This window comes from Eptatretus burgeri, chromosome 5, assembly GCF_056783735.1.
Source record: "Eptatretus burgeri isolate ZD-2024b chromosome 5, Ebu_testis_v1, whole genome shotgun sequence".
In the NCBI taxonomy this organism is placed as follows: domain Eukaryota; kingdom Metazoa; phylum Chordata; class Myxini; order Myxiniformes; family Myxinidae; genus Eptatretus; species Eptatretus burgeri.
Window position 1 is genome coordinate 94519490 of NC_140965.1, and position 22621 is coordinate 94542110.

Genomic DNA, 22621 nt, shown 5'->3' on the forward strand with positions numbered 1-22621 from the left:
TCATGGTGTTCCTGTTCGTTGAAGTTCCTTGTATGCTCTCACCTCTTCCTCACCATGTTCACAATCCTTTATTTCACATGTTTGTCCATTGGCAACTAAGATTCTTGCAGTTCAGGTAAAACTACACTGATGTCTTCTAATGTCTTTGTCCTGCATTTAAATATTTCTCCATTCATGAGCCTTAGAGCAACAATAAAATATAAAAAGAAAATTTTTTTTTTTGCCATCCCCCCCCCCCCCCCCCAAAAATAAAAATATAGGGCAAAGACATTTGGCTTTCCCGCGGCTTACACGGTAGAAAACTCTTGCGCACAGCTGTTACACCTTTATAGAACTCGTAATCGTGCCAGAGTGATGGCAGTTAAACACCAAGGTCCAGTGTCAAGTTGAGTAGTAGCATCGGCAGATTTCCATCAGTACCTTGGTCTTTCGCTTGAGAAAAGGGCTGATTGATTGCTCAAATTTTTCCTCGTCTCTGGAGAACGTGGCTTTCACCAACGTGCTCTCTCTGCTTGCTAATTCGATGGGTTTCGCACAGTTATTTATGTGCTCTCTTGACCTTGACCTTTGATTAAGTACAGGTCTTTATGTCACAGGACTCTTTTGCTTGATTTAATGTACAATTCTAGCTTAACGTGAGTACATTTAATCACTGCCTTTTAAAAATCACTCAAACGTTTTCTTTCCTGCTTGCTGTGCCATTTTAAAAATTTTATTTCTTTTAGTGCTGCTGCTTTTAATGATGTATTTATATGTAAAGGAAGTATAAATTGCCCTATAAAAGGATTGGGAAGTTTTTTTGTTTTGCAAAAAAACAAAAATCTATCCGAGATTTCAATATTTTAACATGATGATTTAGCTATTCCGCTATCCCTTTTGCAATCTTCATTCCCTCGTTCACAGTCTATAATATTTATTTTTCGGTTATATAGGAAGTTCTCTTGCTAAGTCGTACACTCCTGCAATGGCAGGCAAATATGCTGTTCAATAAACGTATGAGGGATAGTCTTACGCCCTCTCATGATTACATGAAATGTCCACTTCCACCCTCTCCCCCATCATAGGCTCTGTTTTTCCTTTGGCAGTTCTTTAAATTTATTTTGCAAATGTTTTTAGCAGATTTGCAAAGATACACTAGAAACTTGGACACAGGAAAAAGCTGTTTGGCCCATCCTGCCTGTGCTCTATCAAACACAACAGTTTATGGACTTTATTTCACTGGTGGTGTGGGGGGAGGGTGGAGTGTGGGTGAGGGGGGAGGGAGAGATAACAGTCAGGCAAGCCCAAGGACATCACCAGGGTGATTTTGGGGTTTGGTTGGAGTGGCGTGCAGTGGGGTTGAGATGGAAAAGATGGGGGTTTGAGGATGAAGGATGAGAAAACACCGACATCGCATTCACCTTTTGATGAGACCTTCTCTCACAAACGTCACAATCACGCACAGGTAACTAATCATCCATCCATAAACAAATGAAAAACATCACATCTCTCCACCCGACTAATCTGGATGGCCAAGCGGCCATCCAGATTGGTTGTCCAAGACGACAATGAAGACCTCTCCATGACGCACAGAGTAATTTTATTGCTTAAAGGCATTTTTAGCTGGAATACATAGCAAAACCTTTTGATTATCCTCTAACTGCATTAAGCAGTGCTCACGATGGTAATGTGCACTCTGCACGTAGTTATTGCTTCAACTAGGGCTGCTTTGAACTCGGGCGAAAAGCATTTGTTCCTTGGTAAGTGCAAAATAAAAGATTACTTTGTTCGTCACACTGTTGCTGTCGGCCTTGTATTTTGGAGAGGAGTACACGAGTCAAAAGGGTTCAGAGATGGTCTCTAGTGTTGCTGAACAGATTATTTTGGGTTGCTGATCAAACAATTATGTTTTCATTTCATTTTATGGAACCTTTCTTCTGAACCATTCACATGTTCTTCTTTGTTATTTTATATTTGATTTCACTGAATCGGTTCTGCCTCAAGCTTCGACCCTCTCTCTCCTGTCCGAATGTCGGCTTAAACTCTGGGCCTTCACCTTTTCTCCATCCTGGTATTTTAACGACCCCTTACAAAGGTTGGCGATTGTTTTCAACTGAACTTGCATATAAACATTGCCATAAAAGCTGATTAGTTGTTGCTGTTGTTATTTAGCGACAAAACACAACATTTTAAGAGATTGTTTTTTTTTTTGGTTTTAAACTCGTATCTTTATTTTTCTTTTCAGATGTGCTAAAAATCGGTGGTCACCCTTAACATAACAACTTTGCAAATTGTGTCTTCGTAAAGTGTTTGACAAAGGCATTATAAGGCAGGAAACACTGATATGGTGAATACTTTGGCTATGGATGTCCGTTTTGAAGCCACAGTTGAAAGGTCGGCCAGTTTGTTTCCGGTTGTGAGTGCCCCACAACCACATAATGTGGTGAACATGTTGCTGAGGTGAGAAGAAAATGTTTACACAGACCTAAAGTTTAACTATTCTCAGCATTAAGATACAATGGACATTTTACGCATCACCATCGATGACATCGTAAGCAATCTCTTCGGTGTCCATTTTTTGCAGGATTGGTCCTCAAAATACTGATGGGCTGGCATCACTGACGGCAAATAACTCGAATGTTAGCGAAATATCTCGTACAAGTTATAACTTGATAAAAAAATGCTAAATGCCACTTTTCAATCCTGAATTTGACTGACAAAGAAGAGCTTGGAAGTGATCCCAATTCCTACAAACAACACAAATCCTGAGTAGGGGCCTCACATAGGTCAGGACCTCTTTCTTGAGATGCTGAAGGAATAATTATTGTGGACCATTTGCCATAAGGAAATGCAATATCTGGAGTATATTATTTTCAATCATCTCAAAGGTTGAAACCTATTTTAGAGTCACGAAAGCTCAGTTTGAAGTCTCTACTGCTACACAACAACGTCCCAGCTTACGGCTCTCGCTTCAACTGAGAAAGCAGCAGAAACTCTTAAAGTCCTACCACGTGACCTTTTTTGCTACATTTGACATCCAACAGTTGATTTGTATTTCCCAACTGGACACTAAGCATCTGTGGATGTCTGAGGGTGATGACTACATCAGAAACGCAATAGAAAAGTATGTTGAGGACCAGGGCAAAGCTACTGGAAGACGTAGTGATTGAGAAATGCTGGAAGAAGTGTACTCATCTTAAGGGAGACAATCAAATAATTTTGATTCCATTTCTTTGATCAGGTTATTTTATTCTTCAGGCTTGAACATTAGTTGGCAACTCTTGTATGTTTGTCTTGGGCTTTGTGATCTCACCCCTTTCATCATCTTCCTGGATGGCTGCATTTCATTGCCTTCTAGTCTATTCTTACCGATTCACAGGGGCTTAGATTTGACACTGCTAAAGTGTGTTCATCTTCTAATTTGCACAATTTCAAATCCTCTAAAACCAAAATCCAGTTCCATGTGCAGTTTCTTGAAAGCAACGTTAAATAACATTTGTTTTGAGACTTTTACATGGTTTACTGCCAAATATTTGAAGAAAAATAAAGTCGATCGATGCGTGCGAATATTTTGCGACTGTCAACTTTATAGCTTTCAAATGCGTAGGTGTTGTCATGCACCTCCAGGATGCAGTTTGCAACAATACAAGGGTGGAACTCTTGATATAGCGAGCTCAAATGGCCAAAGTCGGTTGAGAGAATAAATTGAACAATTTGAGGGGATAAGGGAGTGGAAACACATTCTGTTCACCTCCCAAATGGTTTGATTTGAGCCTAATTTGTTGCACCACTGAAGCGATCGAGTAACACCACCTTAATTAATAACAAATAATTTATTACAAGCATGCAAAGGACAAAACGAAATGAGAAGGCATAAAAATAATCAACACGAAGCACTGCTTTTTAATGTATTGGGCCAGCTTAAGGGAAAGGGCAAGTGAATTAATACAATGGGGGAGAGGAGGAAGGATTGAAAAGAGACAAGTTAGATCTGTTGGAAGGGTGCTTGAAAGTAAGAGGGTAATGGGGAGTGAACGGCACATTGGAGGAGAAACAACTGGCTTCAAACATGGTAACATTGAAGGCTGTGGCAGCAAGTGAACCAGAATCCTGGAGGCAGTGGCAGTCAGTAGAGTGGCACACTTTGCTCAGGCAGATAAGACCTGAAGGCATTTCAGGCACACAAGTTGCCAAAGTGGTGGTATGCTCTTAAAGAAACTGTTAAGGGACCCTGTCCCTGAGGGAAAGCGCTCAGGTTGCCTCAGTGGGTACAGCTGAGAGAGCATGGAAATGGCATGGTTGAACACTTGCAGGACCGAGCACATGCCGCTGTCCCCATGGCTGCTTGATCAACCAACTCCAAAAGCTGGACGTGACTCATCTTCTCTCGTCTCGATCCTGTCTCCATTGTACTGCTCTGACCCTCCCCCCCACCCCTCTGTTCAAGCCCCTCAGCATTTCTCCGAGTTTTTTTTTTTTAACTCGCCTACCCTGCGCTTTTCCCCTCACTTCTCCTTCGCCCTCTCCAATGAGTGTTCCCTTAAATTATCTCCACATGCTACACCCATAGTCCCTCTGAATCAGCCAATCAATTCACTGAGCCGTCTTGAGCAATGTTTGAACCAGCCAGGTCAGGTCAGGTATGCGAGCATGTGCCAGAGCAGCACGTCGCTGTGTCCACTTTCCGCCGGTACTCCAGGGGCCTCCGTCTGGCCATCCCCCAGGCAGATGCCTGGCCCATCCCCATCTCCTTGAGAACCAGCCACAGGGAGAGAATGTGCAAATGAATATCTAATTATCCCCCCCCACCACCACCCTCAGGCTGGCAGTTAGTTCAGGTTCTGGGGAAACCTGTGAAACCTGTGGAATGAATTGTGAATGAACAACAAAATTAAACACCACCTGATGGCCATCTAACGCTTACCTTGTGGAGACCAATGCATCTCTTGTACTTTCAGGCGAGTTCTGTATTTATTCGCATGATATTCCTGATGGAATTATGACGAGGAAAATGATGCATATCATCCTCTAATGAACTGTGTGCATGAAAATCACCTTTTTTTTAACTTTACCTTATATTATTGAGCAGACATTACACTGAAATAATGTTGCATTTTATCTCAACAAACTAAACCAAGGCTACAGTTTTTGGAAATGTGGGGAATACATTTGAATTTTTTTGTTATGTTTGGTATTTTTGGTTTGGGTTTGTTGTGGGGGTGGTGGGCAAAGGAAGGGTGACTGGGAAGAGATGACTCGACACAACTTAAATTTTTTTTCCAAAGTTGTGTTGGTATTTTATTCTACTTTCAGAAAAAGAAGAGTCTTTTTCTCTCCCAGGTATTTCACCCAGAAACACTGCTTTAAGTGATTCCATGAGCTGCCATGAATTTTTCCACAGGGTTTTTTTTTGTCTTTCTTTCTGGCTGTAACTGTGGTTGCGTTATCTGATTGATTTTTTTTTTTCATCTTTCTAAATTCCTCATTTCATTGCACAGCCATCCCCATGATGTGGGGGTGTTGTCCATTTTTAATCCCAACTTCCCTTATCAGCTTTCATGGATGGTTCCATGGCTATCCCTACCTTATTTGAAGCACGTGTATCATTTTGATACACTTGAGATTTGTTTTGCGTGTAGTGGTTTACCTTTTGCTTCCCGAAATGGCATTTCTGCATCGCTTTTGGTGAAATTTGATTGACTTTGAGAAGATGTCGGTCACTTGCTGGAGAATGCTTGTGACTTCAATTATGCATTTCGCTACCGTTCAGGGACACCCGATAACCTCGTGTCATGGCCTCCATAGAAACCATTGGGAAAGTCACCGCAAAGTTTGATTTTGATGCTCAATGGTGCTCAATGTGCTATTTGTGTAAAAAAAAAAACAATTATTTAATTGTCATATCTAGCAATTGTCAGTTTTTTGAAACTTGAGTTTTTTTTTTCATCTTTAACACTTTAAATTACCGTATTTTTTTGGCATACATCAAAAAATATGGTATTTTTTTCCCCTTGACGTACTTAGAATAGACTTATCTATGGTTTAAGACATTGAATTGCTAAAATGATTTATTATTTTTATTTTTATTTTTATTTTTTGCAAAGTGTGATCTATTTTCTGAAATAAGTTGCATAATTGTTAATTTAAAACATGGCAAAAATCATTGCCCAGAATGTTTGCCGATTGGGCCAGTAATTAGACGTTAATCCGGTCACCGACGTGTACGATCATATTCAATCAATAATGAGCATACAATCACCAATTGCATTTGATCCATCGCTTTCGATCGTAATCAAATGTACCCATCCTTACTACGCCATCTCAAAATGCTTCCCGTAAAGTCATGCAAGTCGTACATGTCAGTTAAATTGGAAGTTGTTAAGTTCGCTGAGGAAAATGGCTGGGAATATGTCTGCGCAGAAGAAATCCGGTGTCAGCGAGAAATGCAACTTATTACCCCACCCACAGAAGGGGGACATAGGTTATGTTTTCACCCCTGTCTGTCTTTGTTTGCCTGTCTGTTTGTGTGCAAGATATCTCAAAAAGTCGTCGATGGATTTGAACAAAATTTGGACAGGTTGGGTTTGTGACAAGGACGAACTGATTAGATTTTGGTGAAGAGCCTGATCCGATAATTTTTTTAAGTGACTCACCATTGAGAGATAGGGCTAAACTAATATGTAGCATGCTATCTCAGAAATTTGTGGACGAATTCAGATGAAACTTGGCGGACAGGTTCGGTGTGTGACGAATAATTGATTCAATTTTGGTGAATATCGGAATCTGGATCTGGGCAGAGGCATGCGCTCTACCAAGTGTCCTTCTAGTTTTAAATACTCTATCTCTATATGATAACAGACTCGTTGAAAAACCTTTTTATATTCCTAATTTATCCGAAAGGTCGTCCCATAAAGTAGTTGCAACAATTTGAACAAAATGAAGTAAAATGTTTACGGTTTATACCATTAGCTCCTAAAAGAGCTATTTATATTCTTTATACTGTACTTTAAAAACTCCAAAGCAAAAGAAGAGAATAAAAAGTAAAAGTAGGCCTCAGCGTTTCGGGCAGCATGCTCCACCCATCGACAGGAGGAAGTGACTTTTAAACTTTTAACAGCACTTGATATGAACAAACCAGCTCATTTATATTCATGGCCTTGGAAGTGCGTAGCTCCTCGCAAGCTTGTGGTGCATTGTGTGTCAGAGGAATTAACACCTCCATCGTTATGAACGATAGTTTTGCTAATGACCATAGTTGATTTCACTTCGTCTTATACTCCATATCTACTTATCTATGAATGAAGGAAAGAAAAATGTGAAAATTAGCCAATTCGACTTGAACTCTACGTTGGCTTATACACCAAAAAAATACGGTGTATAGAAGAGAATTCACCGTCAAATTTACACTTGCCTTTTGCTGCAGTCTTCAACTTGTGGAGAAGATATCAATAGCTGATCACACACTGAGACTTATGACAACGAACAATAAGGTCTCATGGGATTGTGCTCCCCATCCAGATATGCCCCCATAACAGGCTGAAAAGGGGGTTTCGCCTCAAATTTAGGTGTTTTTGAAAAAACAATTTCATAACCAACGGCCAGATGCAGACCAAACTCTTCATGAAACATAAGGACCATGCCGTTAAGTTATGCTCCCCATGACCGTACCACTTCAGGAAGAGGGGGCCATAGCCCCTTCACACTCATCCCTTATTTTCACCCCGCCTGTTGAGGAAATAACCATCAGTCCCCCGACAGGACTATTTATTATATTCATTAATAAATTCTGTGAATCATTTATTTATTTATTTTGTTTAATTTTTAACAAACAAAGCCACTTGTTTTTTCATTAATTTATAAATACTGTCTGACCCCGACATACGTGGGGGATACATTCGTGAAAAATGCTGCGAATGTCTAATCCGCGAATGCCGGGGCATTGTTTTAATTGGAAAAAGGGGGATAGGTTCCCGGCGGTTCGTCATTCACAAGGGACAATCGAATCCCATGAAGAAACGCGAATACGTGAAGCACAGGGCCACGAATGTAGAAGCAGGTCACATTTTATGAACTGTGAATATGTGAGGTCCGCGAATAACGGATCGTGAATGTCTCGTTCCGACAGTACTTTAATATACATATCGTGAATGTAATGAAGGCTTTGCGTGAATAATAAATACGTCACATCTTCCCTGTGATGAAAGGACACTTGCTTGGATACAGAAGTATCTTGTATAATAATACACTTGTTCGTTTGTACGTGTGTTTGTCACAATCCTTCTCACCGATTGGTTGGACAGCTGCCCTGACTCCACCAACAATTGTAACTTTGCGTATTTAAGATGCTTTACGAAGAATATTATTAATTTATGATCATTTATTAACAATTAGGCGACTCATCACTTATTAAAAAAATTACATCGAAAGACAAACGACTGACCGTAATAAACAGTGATCTGTCGGACATCTGCTTCCTGTTTACGTCGTGCTTTCCATGAATCGAGTTAATGGCATGAATAGCTAACTATTCCACTATTTCAATGAGGTAATGAATAATTATGTAATGATGATGTAACAATTTGCCCTTTTGCTTTGTAGAATGGAAATAAAGGGGGAGGAGGGTGTTATGTGTGGTGAGGTGGCTTGAAGCCAGATTTCAATCTTACGGCCACAATGTTGGTACTCACTGCTATGTGAAGGCAAAGACGCCTCTGAGTTGGTGATTTATGTATAAGTTGTATCATACAAGATGTATGTGTCAAGATAGATGTATTATTATTTGGTGATGTAAATACAAGACAGGCGACTGTAACGGGTGGGGAGGTTGTTTGAAGGCTTGAGGTGCTGAGAGGATTGATGCCTTCTGGTTGAGGGAGGGTAGGTGAGCACTTGGTTTTTGGAGGTGGATGTTGAGGACTTGGGGTTTGTGAGACTTATGTGTGGGTTGAGGGAGGGAATTGAGAGCTTGAAGTCACATTTTGCATTCCATGGAATTTACACTGGTCCCTGCTTGTTCATAAATAATATTGACTACTCTATACCCCTTACTCTTTTGTATTTGGCTGTCATTCCAGCAAGAAATATTTTGAGCTCATGCTTCTTGTTTTGTTTGCCATTTTTCATCCCTTCTGTCTCTCTCCCTGCTAACATATTCAAGGTTTGAAACAATTGTTTTTGCTTTATCTGAAGCCAAAACACGTTTTTGTTACCCGTGCACACTCCCTTCCCCCCCAAACCCTTACCGGCATATGTGACATGAACATGGCTCCTTATTTGACTCTCATCATAACAGAAACGCTTGGGGATGCTTGCAATCTTTTGGACTGCTAGTTGCCAAGAATGAGTGAAATATATATTTTTGGGGCATTGTTGTGTTATTTCCATTTAAGAAAGGAAATAACAAAGTCCAAACTTTTCTGATGCTAACGTTTTTTGCTAATGATAAACATGTCATCCAGTTCATCAGACTCGGAAAAAAAAATTGCTTGCTTTTCAAAATCAATATTTGTAATCGCCATTTTCCATTGTATCATAATGGTTATGTTGCAGACAAAACAACTGCAACCATGCAAATGAAATAACCGCAAGCTAAATATCACTCGATCGTCTTATTTTGATTAAATGCACAGACATGCTATATCCCTTGTGTCATGGATTTTGTAATTATATGAGTATAAATATGCCTCACTTGAATCAAAATAGATAATACGCCCCTCTTTAAAATGGAAATGTAATACTTTTATTTAATGAATGGGTATAACGATGAATGCACATGGCTCTATAGCTCGTTATTCCCGTAATTATATGTGCGAGTGCCAATTTTCTGCCAATTGGTGAATTCCCACTTTTCCTTTTTAAATTGGTCAATATCGAGTGAAATGAGAAGAAATATTCAAAAAGTGGAAGAACAAGGCCTCGCACTGGGATCCTTGCTTTAAATATCATTATCTCCAATTTGAATAGTCACCGGTAGATACCGTCATCTCGTATTTAGGTGCGAGATGTTTCTTATCCCCATTCAGGGTTCGTACAGTGCCTGGAAATCCTTGAACAGTAGTATGGAATTTTGTAACTGAAAATCCAAGGTCTTGAAAACATGGATTTTTGCCATTTTTCTCGAAAGAGCCTGGTGAAGGCATTGAAAACTTAAATGGTAAATAGTCTTGACTTTATCATGGGTTGAGTTCTCGAGGCAATGATTTTGCGCAATTGTTCAAAACGGACGGAATCCATGGAAGCTTTTGCTTAAAATGGGAGTGGAGTACATTGTCCAGGGGTGCCGTCGAGGAAGAGGGGTGGAGACAATTTGCTGGGCAAGGCTTGTTGGGCTTTCCCACTTTGAAAAAGTGTCTGGGGAAGAAGCTTTGAGATTGTTTCACAAAATAAATTTCATTCCATGCAATTTAGTTTTTTTTTTTAATTTATTATTATTATTATTATTTTTAAAGTGCGAAAACATTGGCTCTGCAATTCATGATTGCCTCTAATGTTGGAAAATAATTTCAGTTGCATAAACATACCACACTGACATGCTCCTACAGCACTCATATAAACAGCAGTTTTTATTCAGCCCCCATTGAATTATATGGGGACATAATTTTGGAAGAGAACAGGAATTATATGCTCTTGTATTTCTCTTAATAATGAAAGGGAGGTAGTACTGTTTGCAGAATTGGCTAACATGTGCACATAAGGTAGTGGGTGCAACCACTGGACATTATAATGCTCCCACAAAAAAAAAATAAACCCAAAATAATGATGCACACACAAAAATGATTTGTCTGGTGATCGTTGGATGCAGATAACGAAATATATTTTCTTAACAATTGGGAAATCAAGTTTCCAAGATCATTGGCTCGATAGAGGTGATTACAAACTGTGGTTGGCTGCAGCTAAGAAAGATGCTCACTGAGCCCACTGGCTAATGTGCAAACTTGGATTTGACATGCAAATTATGGATGAAGCGGCTGTAAAGTCACGGGGTTGGAGCAAAACTTGTGGAAAAGTAGCGGAGAGCGATTATTTTTAAAAATCATTTATTTCTTTATTTTTGGGATGCATAGTCGAGGATTATGGATGAGTTAGTACACTGAGCCTATCAGGACATAACAGACAAAAACAAGATGCAAAATACGCATGTATGGGATGGACAAGATGGATACAGAAGATTCGGACCTTGGAAACTCCAAGGAGGAAAAACTGGAAAATTGAAAGGAGTTAATGAGGGTAGCAAATATAATGGTTTTGGATTGGGGACGACCTGAATTGGTGGTGAACAGCTGTCTTGAAGATGTGTAGGGAAGAATGAGATTGAAGACTATGTGGAAGTTGATTCCACAGGCTGGAAAAAAAAAAGAGGAGCAAATGAGTGGAGGTGAGCAGTGAGCCTGGATTTAGGTCGTTTCACCAGACGGGGGTTGATGGTGGATTGTGAGAGCCCTGCAGAAACCTGGAGGGGACAACGCATGGAAAAAGAGTAATGGGTTCAAGACCAGAAAGAAGGTGGTGGAAGACAGAGAGACCACCGACCTGTCTTTGATGGCAAAGTGATAGGCCCATAGACTCAGCTTTATCGTGGGAGACTCCAATAATATTAAAGGCCTTAGTTTCCATGGTGTCAAGCTGAGCAAGATGTGAGGCAGGGGTGCCAGAATAGAGGGGAGAGCAGTGCTCCATAAAGCTGTGGATGAAGGCCTTGTAGGTGGATAGGAGTTTAAGTGTTCCAAGGAAGGACTTTGTAGGACGGTGGATGCCCAGTCGGCGGCTGACTTTGGAGGCAAACTTTGAAATGTGGTTTGTCCAACCTGATTGTGAGACTGCTGATTGTGAGACTGAAGAGTTTTAATAACTGAACTTCCTCAAGAGGATTGTTAAGAATGCAGATAGGATGGTTTGCCAGATGGTCCTTTCACACACAGAGACAGAGAGACAGACACAGACAGACACAGATTGATTTGTCAGTATTGAAATATGTATTCCAAGTGTTTGACCAGCTTGTGACATATATATTACACATATGTATATATGCTGTATATATAAACAGATGTTTGGGACGCCAGAACTTCAATCTGGATGCAAACAAACACGACATAATAGTGACCGAAGCTTTTCGTGCTGCACTCTTCAGGGTAAGATCGCAGCAAGTGAAGGAGGAAGTGAAGGCGCGTGCTTATATACGCAGGTCTCTATAAAGGCCCAGTCACACCTTGACGTTTTAGCCAGCAATGGCAACGTATTAAAATGTATCTAAAACGCTGGCTTACGTTGAACTTTTGATGTTTTTTTTTTTAAAGATTCGGATGTATTCATAACGACTTGGTCATATGCATTACGTATTAGTAATGGACACAGAACGTTTTGTTGTGTTATAGATAACTTATACCAACGAATGCTGAACCTGTTGTCGGCCTTCACAACCTATGCCCAACGATAGTTTACTTAGGCATAGCGCGCTGCACGCATCGCCGATGATCACGTGGCGTAGGTTATTAAAAGGCTGCCGCACAACGATTCAAATCATAACCACTGCAGAAATGGAAGTGTCAACATCGCAGTCACACCTTGGCGATCTTGCCAGCGTATGCCGACCTCTGAAGAATGCGTCTAAAACGCTGGCGCACGTCGAATACGGTATGGGTAAGTTTGGTATGCGTGAATAGAACGGTGAAGTACGCTATCATACGTCGTAGTAAGTGGAGTACGTCTTGTAATTTTGAACATGTTGAAAATTTTACGACGTACTTGCCGTATGACACACGCTCCGCATGCGATGGGAATAAGTTGTACGCACAATATGCGATCGTTGACACACGTCGACACACGTTACTTGTGAGTTACTCATAAGTTGAAACACGTCGAGGTAATGTTTAGCGTACCCGAAACTTATTTCTAACCTATGAGTTACGTGTTGTATTCACGTTACGCGATCGGTGACACACATCGACACATGTTACTTGAAAGGTGCTCATAAGTCGAAACACATCAAGGTTATGGTTAGCGTCAGTGTTCCAGACTCCCGGTTTTTTTTTTTTCTTCGGTATGACGGTGTTCAGTGTACAGTGTGGTTATGATTTAAATCGTTGAGTGGCAGCCTATTAATTATATTATATTATAACCGCACTAGAAATCGAAGTGTCAAAATCACCATCATACCGAACGAAGGAAGAAAAAAAACAAAACAGGGAGTCTGGAACACTGACGCTAACCATTACCTTGATGTGTTTCGACTTATGAGTACCTTTCAAGTAACGTGTCGATGTGTGTCACCGATCGCGTAACGTGAGTACAACACGTAACTCATAGGTTAGAAATAAGTTTCGGGTACGCTAAACATTACCTCGACGTGTTTCAACTTATGAGTAACTCACAAGTAACGTGTGTCGACGTGTGTCAATGACCGCGTAACGTGCTTACAACTTATGGCCAGCGTTATGCGGAACGTGTGAGTCATACGCTGGCATAAGTCTTAAAATTTCAAGCATGGAAAATTTGAGGACAACCGAAAAGTACAACGTTTAAAGCCAGCGTACTACGACGTATGGCAGTGTTTTTCAGCGTGCTCTCAATGTTATCAAAACTTACCCATAACGTATTCGACGTGTACCAGCGTTTTAGACAAATTTTCCAAAAATCGGCATAAGCTGGCTAAAACGTCAAGGTGTGACTGGGCCTTAAGGTAGACACTGATTGGTTCAACCATAATGACGTCTCTGTTAATTTGAATATACTTGGTGAGAACGGTTATCCTGAGCATATTGTAAAGAGATACGTGCAAAAGTTTCTAAACACGACAAACGATTAGAAGATTGGTCTGGACAAATGTCCAGTCAAAATCAGGATGCCCTGGAAAGGGCAATCATCACGAAGGTTTGAAGTACAAATCAAACATATTGTGTCCAACACGTTTCTGGCTGTGCAACCCCGAGTAATCTTTACCTCTCGACGTTTGCTGACGTCAGTCAACAAGGATGTGCTACCCACCTCACAAACCAGCAATGTTATTTATGAGTTTAAGTGCCGATGTGAAGCTCTGTATGTGGGCCGCACAACACTAACGTTGGCTGATCGGATCAAACAACACGTCCCCTTGGCGATTTGAAGAAAGATTGCGAGGGATAGAACACAACCAGTGCGAGCATGTAGAAATATCCAGCAACCACCGGCCACTGTATCTGCTTCATCTGCCATTGCACAGCACCTGGTTGCCAACCCTATGTGGGCAGACCAGTACAATGTGGGCAACCCTCTGTGAACCAATTACGGTTGAACCAATCAGTGTCTACCTTTTAGAGACTTGCGTATATATGCACGCTCCTTCACTTCCTCCTTCACTTGCTGCGATCGTACCCTGAAGAGTGCAGCACGAAAAGCTTCGGTCACTATTATGTTGTGATTGTTTGTATGTTTATATGTATATATTTTTAACAAGGAATGAAGAGAGGGAAGAGGCTGTAGCCTGCCTGTCAGAAGGATGAGGGATGTCATGGTGTTGGGTGGAGTCATCAGCAAATAGATCTAGAGGATTTTCCATAGTCAAAGAGATCATTGGTGAATAGCAGGAATAAGACCAGTCCAATGCCGTGAGGCACTCCAGCCTTGACAGGGAGAGGAGATGAAAGGATTCCATTGAGAGCCACATGCTGATTATGAGAGATGAAGTTAATAAGTCATGTGTGGAGTTGGCCATGGATGCCACAGGCAGACAGTTTGGAGAGCAGTGCAGGATGCCAGAATGTATCAAAAGCATGAGATATGTCCAGAGAGACGGTCATGAAATCATGTCTAACATTGAGGGCCTCCATCCATTGTTGGGTGAGTAGTGGCAGCATGTCCAAGGTGGAGAGACCTGGTCTGAAACCAAATTGGTGATTTGAGATGAGGTAGTTGGAGAAAAGGAAGGATTTCATATCAACTGCAATGATGGATTCCATGACCTTGCTGATGATTGGGAGCAAGCTGATAGGTCTGCAGTCAAAGAGATCTGTTTTTGCATCTTTTTATGTAGTGAAGTGATGTTGGTGGATTTCTATGTCGATGGAAGGTGTCTTAGCACAAATGACAGGCTGAAAAGGGCAGAGAGAGGATGTGCAAGATCAGCAGAGCAGGTTTTGGGGCACGTGAGCCGATGCCGTCCGGTCCAGTGGTGGAATCAGAATCGAGGGTTGAAAGAACCTTCTCCACCTTCTCAGGTGCAAAAGGTACAGAGCCAGGAACATTTGGGTACGGCAGTGAAGGATGGGCACTGAGAGAGGGATTGGAGACACAATATTTGGAAGCAAACACAGAATTAAGGCATTCAGCCTTTTCTCATGAGCAGAGTCTGTTGTGGTGCCATTTGAAGAGAAGGAAGGGAACGAAGGGGAGTATGCTCCAGAAACAGACTTAACAATGTGACACCATGTTTTAGAGGATGTTGACGAGTTTGAAAGTTCATTCTTGAGGTCGGACAGATGGTGTTTTCTGGCTCTCCTGAGAGTGGACACACACTTGTTGTGGACTTTTTGGAATGCAATGAAATTGTGTTCGGTTGGATTTGTTTTCCAGGAAGGGAAGGCAAGTTGTTTCGTTGCAACTTTCTCACCACATAATTCAGTGTATCAAGGGCCTAAAGAAGGTAGAATTATTGAAGACGAGTTGGGTTGAATCTGTGCATGAGAGAGGGCAGGATTTTGTGGAAGAATTCTCAAGCTGCGTTAACATCAGGGCAGTGGACATGGGAGACCAAACCTGAAGAGAGATGGCTGCTTGCAGTCCCTGCCAATCTGCTTGAGTGAAATGCCAGACTTGCCGGCATTGAGGCAGCTCTCTGATAATAGCCAGAGAGATGTTGCCATTCACAAGCATATGATCAGGTGAACTATTTGGAGCTGAGGAAGAGGAGACATTTTCGGTGAAGTTTGGCCAGAGGGGAAGATTTGCCATTGGGAGAAACCAGAGTTGGAAAGTTTACAGATTGGGTCAGTCCCATAGAGTCATAGAAGTCACAGAGTTCTGTGAGATCCCATGAAATACCTACTTCTGTCGACCATTCAGAGCAAAGTAAGCCATCAACATTCACTGACAGCACACTATGTTTTTTTTCTTTTTTTCTTCTGAAATGCCCATTGGGATATTAGCCAAAACCTGTCAAGTAATGTTCAGCTGTATTTAAGTTGAACAACTCTGGAAAATCCTGAGGATAGCCTGAAAGTTGCCTGGAATGTTAGATAGGCCAAGGTGTACAAATCCTGCACTTTAATCCCCACTTGAAGCTTGAATAATGAAACAACTTTGTCAGTGGATTGGGATATTAAATGCAGAAATGAATTGCATCACAATACTTGGAATGCTACTAGATTTTTGTTACAATAAGTGAAAAGATAACTAATTGTGAAAAAATGTGGTTAAATGTGTACTGGATCCACAAAGAAACATGGGAATAACAATAATTAAAAATGTGATCAGATAATTTTCTCGATGAAAAGCATCAAGTCACAAAAAAAGAGACAGGCTTTCGATAAGTGTACTGGACATCTCACCTTGGTACAACACTGTCCTTGAGGCAATCTGATCTCCCCAATGTATTACTACTACTTTAATGGCCCTGAATATTCCCAGATTCTTGTATGGTCAGGCAAGGAAGGGTTATGGCCCAAGTCCTTTCACGAACCGGCTAGTTCGGCCTGATGTTCAACCTTAGGTGGCAGAAATATGCGATTTGTTCAGGGTACCGGCGATAACCCGTCGCCTCTTTGCGAAAGACACCGTGGAATTTTTTACATTCACCGACTACTAAAGCAGGCAGATGTGTCACGCAGATTAACATCCCTCTGACGGCTGGTGCACATTGATTACTCACTATTTTTGGTACTTTTTCACTGGGCCGAGACACCAGGGTGGCAGTTTATAGCTGGGCTGAGATTGGGACCCAGCTTAGAGAGCTCAGATGCGAGTGTGCATACGTCTGGGTTCTCATGCCAGCCCTTTTGGGGCCATTTAATTGAAATATATATATATATATATATATATATATATATATATATATATATATATATATATATATATATATATATATATATATATATATATATGGACCTTGTTTGATGGAGGGAGACATTAGACTTGTAAATGAACGAATAACGAAAGGAAAGAGATGGAACAATTTGGTTGTAGCCAACGTTTTGCTGCCATCATGTGAGTTGCTCATTTATTGAATTGACTTCCAGATAGTCTTTATGCTGCCGTTGTGCCTGTGTGAATTCACGACAATTAGATGCAATTTTGCACTGTGTACATTTTTCCACTTCTGAGAACCTTTACGTTTGGGATTTCTAATGTTCACACGGACAGTTCTGTGAAATGTGGTGAAGATGTTTCATTATAGTGGCTCTCTCATGCTTTGCAGGTGTCTGTGCATTCAGAACTTGACTGTTTTATTTTATTCTTCAGCATCCCTCTCAGGCAGTGAAGCCTAATTTTCATGGCAGGTTTGTTTTTGTTTTTTTTTGGTTCTGATTTTGCATGTTTACTTTGTCCCGAATCCATTCCGAGATGCATAACATCAGTTTGTTGGCTATTTGAATCTCTTACTTCTTAGAGCAAGGGTTGGATCCATCATGACGACAACTTTCTTGTTTCTTGTATAAACAGTTCACTAACTTGTAAGTTCCATAACCTTTTAAAATGGTTCCATTGATCTTTGACATTTTGAGGAATGATGCAGCTTTATGATACGGTTGCTGCTCATATTGATCTTTTGTCTGCCTGCCACCTGTTTTCGAAGTGCATTTGTTTAAAAAAAAAAGGTTGTATTTGAGTTTTAATGAACACCATGGTGCATTACCGACAGAACACCGCAACATATGCTGCGTGTGCATCTGAGCGGATGTCAGCTGACCCGTTTGCTTGCATTTTCATTGGAAGTTTAGAGCTACACAAAGCAATTGACTTGTCTATTGTTACCAATGTCCTTAACATTCACATCAAAACACACTGATATCTCCTCATGGCCGAAATCTGCAGGCAGTATCTGTACAAGTTCCTCCTTGAGGCTTGGCAACTGTCATTAAAAAATAAAATTATAAACGTCATAGTAGTAAAATGTATTGTGGGTAGTTGTCAGGCAGTTAAATTGCAAGTTCTTGGCGTGAAACGCATGAAACGATTGAGTGGTTGTAGTCATGACGAATTACTCCGAGAAAGTTGTCAGTGATATTGCTTGCTGCATCTTCATCAGCAATGGGAGAATACGTCCCATCAGGGAAAACTCGTTGAAATAGTTTTGCAATCTATCACGTTATTTGCCAAAACTGTTGCAATGATTTCTCTCGGAGATGCGTTTGATCATTTGGACAAATCCGGAGTAGGATTTCAGGAAATGTCTGCACATTAACGCACAACGCGGCGTGCGGAGTACTTTGGCGGGATGTCCATTCGCTGATGTTCCGCCAATGCAAAGTGCATTTTCTGAAAGAACATTAGCTATTATTCGTTCGTGTTCTGTACGTAAAGAGGAAAGTGATTAAGAGTGTTCTTGGATTGCTGACTACTATTAGGGTAAAGCTATCTATGAATTGCAAGAGTTGTTCAGGGCTTGCTTTCAAGAGGTCATTCACAACCCTTTAAAAAAATAATTTTTTTGAAATGGAGTTAAACATCTTTGCTAAAAGCAAAGATTCTATCGTCTGTAGGTGATGATTGAAAGTAAAATACTGCATTCTACAATGTACTTAGGCATACTCACATTGTAGTACATACTTGATAGATGTACTCGCATTGCACTGCAATACTTGGGGGTTGTCCGCAAAAATACATGATACTTTTTCTGGCACATTGTATTCCATGTATTTTGTGTACGACCCTTATCCGAGATGTACTCATGTTGTACTACGTATTTATGTTGTCTGTTTGTTTGTTCCTTGTACGTTTCCAAATCCTTAGCACAATTTCACGGAAATTTACTGTGCTGCGTTATTTTCATTTGTGGAAGGTCAACGTCAAGTCAGAAACTTTCAATTCTTAATCAAATTGACGTCAACACATGAGATGTTGGCTTTTTGGCCAGTGACGCATCATGTGGCGGGGAGAGAAGTTTGGCTTGCTTGGCCGTGCTTCCATCCAAAGGTGATTCTCTGTCGGGAATCAAACCACTTGCAATTAAGTATTTATATTCTGAATGCAAAGTGGAAAGTAATACTATATAGAGTCCACAGTCTCCGTGGGATTACAATGAGGGTAAGGAGTAATCACAGGCTCCATCCAGTACAACCTTAAAACCAAATAAATGAGGCAATTTGGTCCATCGTTGCAGTGTTGCACTCCTGAGTTAATTTCTGCCATAGCTTTAAGCAACAATCTTCTTGATGTTTTACTAAAGTCTAAATAACCCTATCTTGTTCGGGTGCAAAAACTTCTACTACTACTACTACTACTACTACTACTACTACTACTACTACTACTACTACTACTACTACTACTACTACTACTACTACTACTACTACTACTACTACTACTAAATTAATTATTATAAAAAAGTAGTTGGACGGAGGTTATGTTGTCACCCCTGTCTATTTGTCTGTCTCTGCCTGTCTATGAGTAGGATATCTCAAGAGGTTTTGGGTGGATTCGGACAAAATTTGGTGGACAGGTTGGCCGTGTGACGAGGACGAATTGCTTCAATTTTGATGAAGGTCCGGATCCGGATCTGAGAATGAAAAATAATTTATTTTTTTTGAGTGATTCTTCACAATTGAGAGATGAGGCCAAAAAACTATATATAGCAAGATATTTCAAAAAGTTTTGGACGGATAATGATAGGACTTGGTGGATGAGTTGGTTAGGTGAGGAGAACAAGCTGATTAGATTTTTGGTTCAGGTCCAGTTCCAAATCCGGACTATCAATGGGATACAAAACGTGAACTGTTCAGCCAGGCGGAGGTCTGTACTCTGTTTTTTTTTTTTTTTTTTTTTTTTTTTTAAATTTGTTTGTTTTTTTATATCGTGCATGTCTAAGCCTTTTAATAAGCCCAAGTCATTGTGGGATTATAAAAACATTTTGTGGTTCATCATCAATGATATAATGTGAAATGCTTTGGTGTTTTTTTTGTTTTTTTAAGACTTGTGCAGGTTATTAATCTCCCCCCCCCCCACACCCTCCCCAACAACCAGGTAATGCTGGACACTGTCAACCCCATAGATGTGTTATCCAGTTGTACTTGTACCAGCTGTATTGTGGCGAGGTTCAATCCGTGCATTGTTTCATGTTCAACCAAAACGCCGAAAGCGCCGAGACTCGGATAGTGCAAAGATTAATATGAGCTGCTCAAAAATTCAAACAAACGAATGGATCATTGGAAAGATGCATTAATTAGTATAAAAATTTCCAATTAATTTTGAGCGTGTGGAACCATTCGCGAGTCTGTGATCTCTGGAGTGCAGGAGATGCAGGCTGACGTGCGGTGTTTAATGATGAGCTCGGAGCATCCTGGCATGTTTTCCTTTCATTTGCCCTGCTGTTGAGTGGAAGAGCAGCTGAGAGGCGGCGTGCTCGCTGCGTGTGTCGCCATTCTTCAGATCGATTCCAAATTGATTCGAGTCGGAGCCATCATCTTTGTGCTGCCTGTATACATCATTGCTTACTCTCTCATTTCTCAGGGATTGAAACCTTCACCAGAATTTTACTTGCTCTTATTTGCAGAGGATGAAACAAGTTTTGTTGTTTTTTGTTGTTTTTGTTGTTGTTGCTGTTGTTGTGTGCGGGTACCTTAGCAAATATCCCTAAGGGGTATTTTGTTTTCCCAACTCTGATAATTGCTTTGTAGTTGTATTTAGCGAGTGGCGCTTTGCGATTACAGAGGGAATGGTTTGTTTACCCAATTTAAAAAAAAAAAATCTAATTCTCAGCCATTACGGTTACATTATGGTTTCCACCACTACCTTTGACAGCCATTTAGATGGCCTCGTCATCGTGTCTTGTGTTTTACGCTGTCCATGTCATCACTAATGACTCGCCAAAGTGTACATTTGGAAGGGCGATCTATAGGGGCAACATTATATGGCCTGTTGGAATTGAGCCCGGTCCAAAACGTATTTGTGTCCGTGATGGTAAACATTGACTCAGGTTCCAATCCTTAATTGATATTCCACATCATGATTTTGTTTTTTGTTGTTTTTTCCATTCTGATCCGAGTGCTCCATTCTATTTTTGCACATTTTTTTTTTTTTAATCTCCAAGGACAAAAACGCTTTGTAGGACAGTGATGTAACGTATACTTTGGCACGCAATAAACCCTTCTCGTCCTATAAGCTTTCCGTTGGTCCCTTGAGGCCACACCTGGCCTTGTAGGCAACAAAAGAAAAGATGAATGTTTCAAGTAATTTGCTTTGCCTTGATAAGTAACAAAATGCATGACGTTGAATTTGTGCGAATGACGCGGTTGCTTTACTGTTTTGGTGATGCGATAATGGAGACCACCGACAGCTACCATCAATGGAGGCGGTGCGGTTGGCTCTTTGCTGTCTAGTAACTTGAATGATGGCGATCAAATCCAATTTGCAAATATTGAGGTTTTCCCAGAAAGTTAATTATGGACTGACCATGAGAGTAGAGACTGACCAATATATAAAACTGAGTGACATTTGCGAATGTAAGTTCTGTGATCACAGAATTGCGCAATCTGAAAGCTGGAGTTCTCGGAAAGCCAAGATTAATGTTTAATCCTAATTCGCACACCCAAAAAGAGTGAGTTAAAGCTTTGAACCTCATGCCTGGCTGTTGACAAAGAATTACGCTTTACGACTTTTTTTTGTCGCCCACGAGGCACCTCGTGTGTTCATGCGTTTGTGTTTCATATTGCTTAATAGAGACAGTCACTGAAACAACTTTTATACAGCAATGGCTGTTGAGATCGGAATCGAGATTCGTATTGCAGATGGGTTTGAATTTGCTTCGGTTTGATCCACATTCACCCAGTTCGTAATACACCTGTCGTTGAACCGTTTCCTCGTGGGTTTGTTCTTCTCTGGAGTCCATTCCACCTAAAATAGCTGCCCTGGTGCAGTGCCTCCAAGGGGGTGCTGTATCTTTGCGGCACGCTGTCCTTCAAATGGCGATTTATAAAAAACAGTTTGATGTGTACTTTGTGTCTCTTTGAAAATAAATAAATAGAAGTCGGCCATTTTGTACTTGACGTGCACCCAAGTCTGCACAGTACCTGGATAAATTGGTGCTGGTACCCTGGCTAAATCCCTGATGACATCGGATACACAAGTCACGATATGGATGTGAAGTCAGATTCAGTTGATGCTGAGTACACTGTCAGATACAAGAGAAGTAAATTGATAGCTGTAGTTAATGGGGCATGGATAATACACACACGCCCAATGGGCCGAATGCATTGTCTTTCATTCGTTTCCGTATATTAATCGATCAGTATGTATGTAATGACAAAGCAAGTCAAACATTGTGTTGCATCAAGATCCATGTGATATTCAAGAATCTTTGTGAGAACTCATCAATATTTTGTTTTTCTCACTTTGTGAGGTTTTCACTTACTTTAGCGACATTTGAGCATGGCATTCCAAATGCTCGATTGTCTTATCATATGTTAGGACTTGTACGGGAGACGTATATCTCTGGAATTGGCGCAGTCAACATGTTGCGATC

General features: G+C 40.7%; 1 protein-coding gene across 11 annotated transcripts in view; it reads left to right on the plus strand.

The window, feature by feature from the left end:
- The window catches only part of ZMIZ1 (zinc finger MIZ-type containing 1), a 229775-nt gene that overhangs the window by 22106 nt on the left and 185048 nt on the right, over positions 1 to 22621 (plus strand). The window contains exon 4 of one of the 11 annotated variants that reach the window (XM_085882951.1): positions 17363 to 17444. The exons of the other annotated variants lie outside the window; for them this stretch is intronic. The gene's annotated coding sequence lies outside the window, so the exon portion shown is untranslated. The remainder of the gene's footprint in view (positions 1 to 17362; positions 17445 to 22621) is intronic. 11 annotated transcript variants of the gene reach the window in all.